This window comes from Oryctolagus cuniculus, chromosome 1, assembly GCF_964237555.1.
Source record: "Oryctolagus cuniculus chromosome 1, mOryCun1.1, whole genome shotgun sequence".
In the NCBI taxonomy this organism is placed as follows: Eukaryota; Metazoa; Chordata; class Mammalia; order Lagomorpha; family Leporidae; genus Oryctolagus; species Oryctolagus cuniculus.
In genome coordinates, this window is record NC_091432.1 from 174,055,231 (window position 1) to 174,063,384 (window position 8,154).

Consider the following 8,154-nt stretch of genomic DNA (forward strand, 5'->3'; position numbering starts at 1 on the left):
CATAACTGCTTTCTTTTCTCCCTTAAATGACATTCAGCACAAAAAGTATAGATGTCTGTATTAGAAATTAATCTAAATCATGAAAGGAAATTAAAAAAAAAAAACAAGCAAATTCCTTCTAATACAAGTTCTAAGACATTTTACCATTTATTTAAGACATACATTTTTTAACATTTTATTTCACAATAACTTTAAATTTACAAAACAAAAATCATGAAGTAATAATGCAAAGAATCCTCACAGAACCCATTGCCACATTTCCCCCTTAATATCTCAAATGAGTGTATTTGGCACAATCAATGAAACCACACCCAGCTTCCCTATTTTGTTTTGTCTAAATTGCTTTCGACACAGCTTTTCTATACTCAGCTAAACATGATTGTGATTGCTTTTCAAAAATGCTATATTTTGACATTACTTTTTAATAAATATCTTTAAAACATGTAAGTGTTGCTTAAAAATAAAGGGCAAAGTAAAATTTCCTTTATTAGAAAATAATGACTGCTGTTCTTTGTGTACATAAAGAGTCACATATCACTCTTTCTTTGTGAAACGGTGATAGAATTGTGCCTTTCCTCTGAGGTCAGATATTTGTCATCACTACAAGAGTAAAAACAGGGAAAAATGTGTGGACTGAGAAATGTAAGGAAATATACTTTCTTCTTCCCTCTACATTTTTCAGGGTGCTATAAGGCAGTGTTAAATATAAAATAATAAGACATACGTGGATAATGCATTTGAAATGCTTGCAATTTTGTAAGGAAGATGATATAGATGTAAATAAACAAGTTAAAATGATAAGAGCCTTTCATAACTACAAAGGGAGTGTTTAAAGAATTTAAAGTAAACAGCATTTAAGTAAATGAAGTCAATAGCATTTAAGGAAATAAGAAGAATTCAGATTCTGATATAGTATACTTGAGAAAATATCTGTGTTTACATAGCAATGAAGAAATCATGTCAATTAAGGAAAAATAGTCAATTTCATCGCATGACCAGATTTCAGAATTTCTTAATTTCACACTGTTCTTCCTTAAAAGCTAGGCAAACCACCATTAAGAATTCTTCATAGATTTTACAACCTGAAACCATAGAGATGAAATGAATAACACAATGATACACTCCTTTCATATGATCATTCAGTGGTTCATTATTCATTCAGTGAAAATTCTAAATAGAAAGAATTTCTAGGGATATTATAAGAAAATCTTGAACTATGTACAACTACATCAATGAAATGGACATAAAAGAATCATAATTTTAGTTTCAAGAGAAATTTGAATTAGTTGTTAGTCAAGGAACTTGAAAAAAATCAAGTTGGTATGGACCAATGCTATGCTGTTCTCATCAGAATTACTGGTAAGAACTAGTTATGGGATTCATATGAACACTGTTCTCCTTACCTGAATTGAACTATTTATCATTTTCTGGTAGTATATTGGATTAAACTAGTCCTGTACTAACAGGCTGCAGTATCACATCTGCCATTTTATGCTAGGATGATATTCACAGGATCATTGTCCAGAGTCACTAAGTACAGCAGCTGAACTGCAATGAGATATCAACATGTTTTCTTATCAGGTATATAGCTTCTAGCTAAATATTAGCAAGTTCTACGTGCCCAGTTCAACCCAAAACTCATGCTATTCAAAAAAAAAAAAAAAACATAATGCTATATGTATAGCTGTAGACTCTGCAGAAAAGCCCAACTTTATGATTGGAGAGCTAGTGAGGATCTCTTGAAGTAATTTGGTTGCTCAAGCAAGCTATACACAATTTTATGTATCATTCATTAAGGTAATAAATAAGAAATATATTAAAGCTGCTAATTTTGAATAAATAGCTACTTTATTATATTTCCCTGCTTATCTCTCTGCAAAATATCTTCACATTCATAAAGATGTCTCTTAAGTATAATACTTAACTGATACCAGCACTGTGGCATAGCTGTTTAAGCTGCCGCCGCTTCTTCCTAACCAGGCTATTCCACTTCTGATGTAGTTACCCGCTAATGCACCTTGGAAAGCAGTGGAAAATGGCCCAAGTTCTTAGTCCCCTGCACCCATGTGTAAGACTTGGATAAAGCTTCTGGCTCCTGGCTGCAGTTTGGCCTACCCTTTGCCATTTTGGCCATTTTGGTAGTAAACCAGCAGATGGAAGACTTTTCTCTCTTTGACTCTGTCTCTCCCTCTCTGTAATTCTGTCTTTCACATAAAAAAAGTGTAAAACTTATTAAATAAGATCAAGATTAGATGTTTGGGATAGTCAAATATGAAAATATTAATACATTTTATTAGTACATATTATGAACTATTTTTGCTCAAAACATGGTTTTTAATGGTTTCAATTAAGAACTTTTTTTCCTTTTTGCAAACTTTAAAAAATATTTTTGTTGTTTTCCCAAGGAATAATCAACAAGATTGCTATCATATAGGTGTTGTTGGTTCATAATACATCCCCTTTTGTAGAATGCTCCAAAATAAAAGTTAAATGAATATATGTACTTGAACAATCACTTGTATGTGTTCCCTTATTATTGTCGCTTCAAAATTTGTATTTGGAAGTTCAATATTTTGTAGATGTTGCAATGTATAGGATATTAGTCAATAATATTAATCTGTGTTGGCTGGTTTGTTCAAGAACCAACTTTTAATCCAATCAAAATGACATGTTGCATTTCTAAGGAAACTGATCAGAAATAGTGTCAGAACTGTCTAGTATGTCTACTGCTCTCTGAATCCTTGTCTTTCAATTGTAAGTGATAATGTAGTAAATGTTCATAATACATCAACATACCCTGCATTTATTTTTTATGTTAAATCTTGGCATCAAGATTTTGAACTGCCTATCTTCTGTGTGTGAAAGTGTGATCACATGAATTACAAATTTCATACCACTTGACACAAATGTCTGCAAAGATTTTATATCACATTTCCCAGGATCAGAAAGACACCTTCAGATTATAGTGAAAAGACAAACATGCAAGCTACTCAGTTATAATCTTAGCAAGAACACAATGATAATAATGATAATAGAATATAATGAATTTAACATTCTTGTCACTGTATTTGTATTCATAAATGAAAGTTTTATAAAGCTGTTAAGAATTACTTTTTTACAGTCTTTTCCTTCTCCATGGATTAGCTGCATTTAAATTTTTTCCTTAAGGAAATAAACTTCTATGTTTTATCTATAACATGCTTAGTTGCTTAGCTCTGCTTAAACAGCACAGAACATGTTTAGTGCCTTTACCAAACCCTCTACTGGTTAAGGATTTAAATGGAATAGAATCAACTTCCTGGTTGCATTAATATGGTCACTCAAATAGTGTGATTTTATACCAAATGTGTGAGTCTTATCCTCAGATAAGCCTAAAGACAAATAAACTACCATTTGGCTCATGGACATTTATCACATTGGATTGAGAATGCACCTCTAAATAATTGGATTGGCAATTGGGCATGCTAAAATAAAGTGTAAATGACTGCAGCGCCCTTGGCACTTTAAAATATGACCAAATTGAATTTTCCATTTCTGAAGCAAATGCACCAGTAAGCAAAACTGATAATAAATCGATAAATAAAAAAATTTAACCATGAATTCTAGGACTCTCAACTCATAGCTAATTAAGCAATGAAAGGTGATTTTTCAAGAAGATAGTGTTTGATTCATTCTAACGGCAAATGGTGAAGGAGCAAAAAAATATACTTTCGAGATTAGTTCATCAGCTTCTACCTTATCAGCATCATTTATGCATTTTTTTAGATTTTATTTATTTGAGAGGTAGAGTTACAGATGATGAGAAAGAGAGAGAGAGAGAGAGAGAGAGAGAGAGAGAGAGAGAGAGGTCTTCCATCTGCTGATTCACTCCGCAGATGGCTAAAAAGGCCGGAGCTGCACTGATCGGAAGCCAAGAGCCAGGAGCTTCTTCCGGGTCTCCCATGCGAGTGCAGGGGCCCAAGGACTTGGGCCATCCTCTACTGCCTACCCAGGCCATAGCAGAGAGCTGGATTGGAAGAGGAGCAGCCGGGATCAGAACTCTCACCCATATGGGATGACAGCACTGCAGGCAGAGGATTAACTTACTGCACCACAGCGCCAAACCCATTTATGCACTTTTCCAAACAGTTTTTGTTTCTACACTCTCTATATTTACTTTTTTGTGTTTTAGGATAATGTGTAAAATCTTCTTAGAATTTAGTTTTTATTGTCTAGTGATAGATAATAGTTTCATATATTTTGAGTCCACAAATTTTAATGCAATTTGCCATGAGTAATAAAGGTGATTAACATGCCCATCACTTCAAATATTTAACATTTTATTGTGATGAGAATATTTGAAAGGTACTCATTTATTGTTATTGAAATGCACATTGCTTAATTAGGAGCCGAATCTACTTCCTCTGGAACCAAAGTTTTGCATCCTTTGACTATAATCTTCCTGCACATAATATACTGCCTATCACACATACATTCATGTACTTGCTTAGATTTAATTTTGTTCTAATTTTAGTCCAAATATAAATAGATATTCATTTGTTTACTGATTTTTTTAAAAAGGTTTACTTATTTTTTGAATGGCAGAGTTACAGAGACAGAGAAATATAGAGACAGAGATCATCCATCTACTGGTTCACTCCACAAATGGCTGCAAAGCCAGGACCCAGGAGCTTCATTGGATCTCCTACAGGGGTGTGAGGGGTCCAAGTACATGGACCATCATCCACTGCTTTCCCAGGTGCATTGGCAGGGAGCAGGACTGGAAGTGGAATAGCAAGACTGGAACTGGTACACATATGGGATGCTAGTTTCTCAGATTGTGGCTTAACCCACTGTGCAACAAATCTGGTTCCTTGTTAATTTATTTAATATTTGCTTATTTATTTAAAAGGGAGCATTACAGAGAGAGTGGGTGAGGGAAAGAAAGAAAGAGAGGAAGAGAGAGAGAGAGTTTATTCTTCCATCTGTTGGTTCACTTCCAAATAGCAGCAAAGGCAAGGGCTGGGCTAGGCCAAAGTCAGGAGCCAGGGACTTCTTCTAGATCTTCCACTTGGGTGCATAGGCCCAAAGACTTGGACCATGTTCTGTTGCTTTCTCAGGGAAAGCATTGGCAGGGAGCTGGATTGGTGGTGGAGCAATTGGTACAGGCACTGGCACACATATGGGTTGCAGTGTCACAGGCAACAGCTTTACCCACTATGCTACAACACTGACCCCTCTTGTTTATTTCTTAAACCATGTTTTATTGCCTATATTTTAGCTATATTACGTGAAACTATGAGATACAAATAAAAGTAAAATGGTTACCATAGTGAAACAAATTATATAGTTGAAAGTTATTTTGTGTGATATAAATGATAATATATTATTATAATCATACATAAATATTACTTAAAATATCTCTATATGTTATCTTACATAGTTTCCCATTTGGGATGAAGGAAAAGTTAATAGCTATTCCTGTAGCAAAATCTTCAGATATATACATTATTACCAACAGGCCTCAAGTTGTTCATTAGATATCTATACACTTGCTCATGCTAGATCTCTACTACATTGTATGTTTGACCTAAATCTCCTCATTTTCAATTTCCTCATCTCTTTGACTGCCCACAGTATTCATCCAAGCTCCCTTGACATAATAAATATTTTGTATTCTCTATTTCTCATATGTTAGACTTCTGATTTTGGTTCCTCTTTAAAGTGAAACCATGTAGTATTTTTATTTCTCTGCCTGGTTTATTCACTCAACATTTATAAATGAGGTCCAGGTTAATCTGAGTCATGACAAATTGTGAAATTTCTTTATTCTTCTCAACAAAATTTTATGTATTATTTATTCTATTTATTGAATTTTATTACTATTTTGTATATCTATTTATTTATTACTATTTATTTTATTCTTTATCAAATATATTATAATTTTATATTTTATAAATTCTATAAAATTATTTTATGATTTTATATTTATTAGTAAATAATAAAATAGTGAAATTGACAAAGTAATAATATTTATAACTGGTTTCTACTATTTTTATTTATTTATCACTATGATTTGTAATGTGATTACTATCTTATGTTTTTAGGCAAGTCTTTAATTTCTTATGTAATTTTGCCTGCTTTCATTTCACAGTTCCTTTAAGTATTACAGATACCATGCTCATTTCAAAAATTTGTGCTGTACATATTTCACATCTTTTGACCTTTTTTCCCCTAAATAATGTCACTGTATTATCTTGGTTATTATTTGTAGATATCACTTTTTCATTTGTTTTGTAATTTTGTATTTGCTTTGTCATTTAGAATGGTAAACTTTCTGCATATTTTTAAAGCCATGTTTGTGTTTCCTCTGAGATCAGTCCTCACCAACAACTAGATTTTGAAATTATCTTCTGGCCCAGAGGACTCCCTTCCAGAACTAGATCTCCTAATGACAATCTGAATTTCATAAGATAACTGAATTAATCAAGGAATAGTATCTGTCTTCTTAATGCCTTACAACAAAATTCTCTGTAAATCATAGAACCAGACAGCTATCTTACTATCATTTTAATGCAACTTTATTTTCAAGGTAAGAAAGGAGACATGCTTGAGTAAATGAGGTTGAGCTCAGTCCTCCATCTCAAGGGGAGCAGTTTGCACCCCTCCCCATTGCAGCAGAATGCCTGTGTTCTGCTCCACAGAGAGAACTACATTCTAGGACACTTGCTGCTTTTAGATGTACAGATGATTTACATGTGCTTTCAGCTTTCATCTGTGCTAATGCTTATCATGTCTTTTGAGCTAGCCAAGGTATTCCTTATGATTTCCCTTTATTTTCTATTTACATTGCTTTTGGAGAAGAAATACTGCAAGTAAATAACATCTTTCCCCCTGTAGTAGGCAGAATTTTGACGGTGGGAACTCTGCCACTCTTCAGCCCTAATATCACACTCATGAATATGTTAAATTACAAGGCAATAGGGATTTTGCAAATGTAATTAAGGTAACTTGTCAGTTGACATTAAAATTGGAAAATTATCCTCTATTATCTGTATGGGGCCAATGTAATCAGATGAACACTGAAAAGCAAAATTAAACAGGAGAAATGAACTCTAGTCTTGGACAGCATAGTGACTCTAATTAATAATATATTTCCAACTAAAAGAGGGAATTTCAAATGTTTTCCCACAAAGAAATGATAAATACTGGAGATGATAGATGCACTAATTAGCCTGATTTGATAATTCCACAATGTACATTTGTACTGAAACAACACATTTTGCCCCATTAATAAATGTAATTGCTGTCTGTCAAAAATAAATTGAAATTTTGGAAATAGCAATTTTCCCCTAGAGGAGGTCAGAACAGAGTATTTGAGTGCTTTGGTGTAAGGAGATATTGGAGCAGTTTGAAGCACAAGAAGAATTTGATATTCACAGCTGGCATGCAAACTAGGAGGTACCACAAGTCAAGGAATGCAGGCAGCTTTAGAAAGACTAGGAGGAATCCTCCTGACAGCAAACTCTGTAATCCTTGGGACTGAAAATAGCCAACAAATGGAAACAACATGGAAGCAGATTCTCTCACCGACAATGACAATGAAAGCCCATGCTAGCTGACACCAATTTTGACAACTCTGTGATCTGTGCAGATATCTAATTGAACTTATCCTAACTTGATCTTCCAAATCTTCAAATGATTAATGTGTATTATTTTAAGCTACTATATTTAGGATAATTTATTACATAGATTATAGGAAACAAACTCTTAATTATGCTTCTGAATTCTGCCCATAAAATAGTAATGTCATATTAGGTATTATTATGTAGTGCCTATATAGTAATTAAAATGTTCAGGTGTTGAGCCGGCGCCGTGGCTCAATAGGCTAATCCTCCACCTTGCGGCGCCGGCACACCGGGTTCTAGTCCCGGTTGGGGTGCCGGATTCTGTCCCGGTTGCCCCTCTTCCAGGCCAGCTCTCTGCTATGGCCAGGGAGTGCAGTGGAGGATGGCCCAGGTGCTTGGGCCCTGCACCCCATGGGAGACCAGGAAAAGCACCTGGCTCCTGGCTCCTGCCAGGATCAGCGCGGTGCGCCGGCTGCAGCGGCGGCCATTGGAGGGTGAACCAGCGGCAAAGGAAGACCTTTCTCTCTCTGTCTCTCTCTCTCACTGT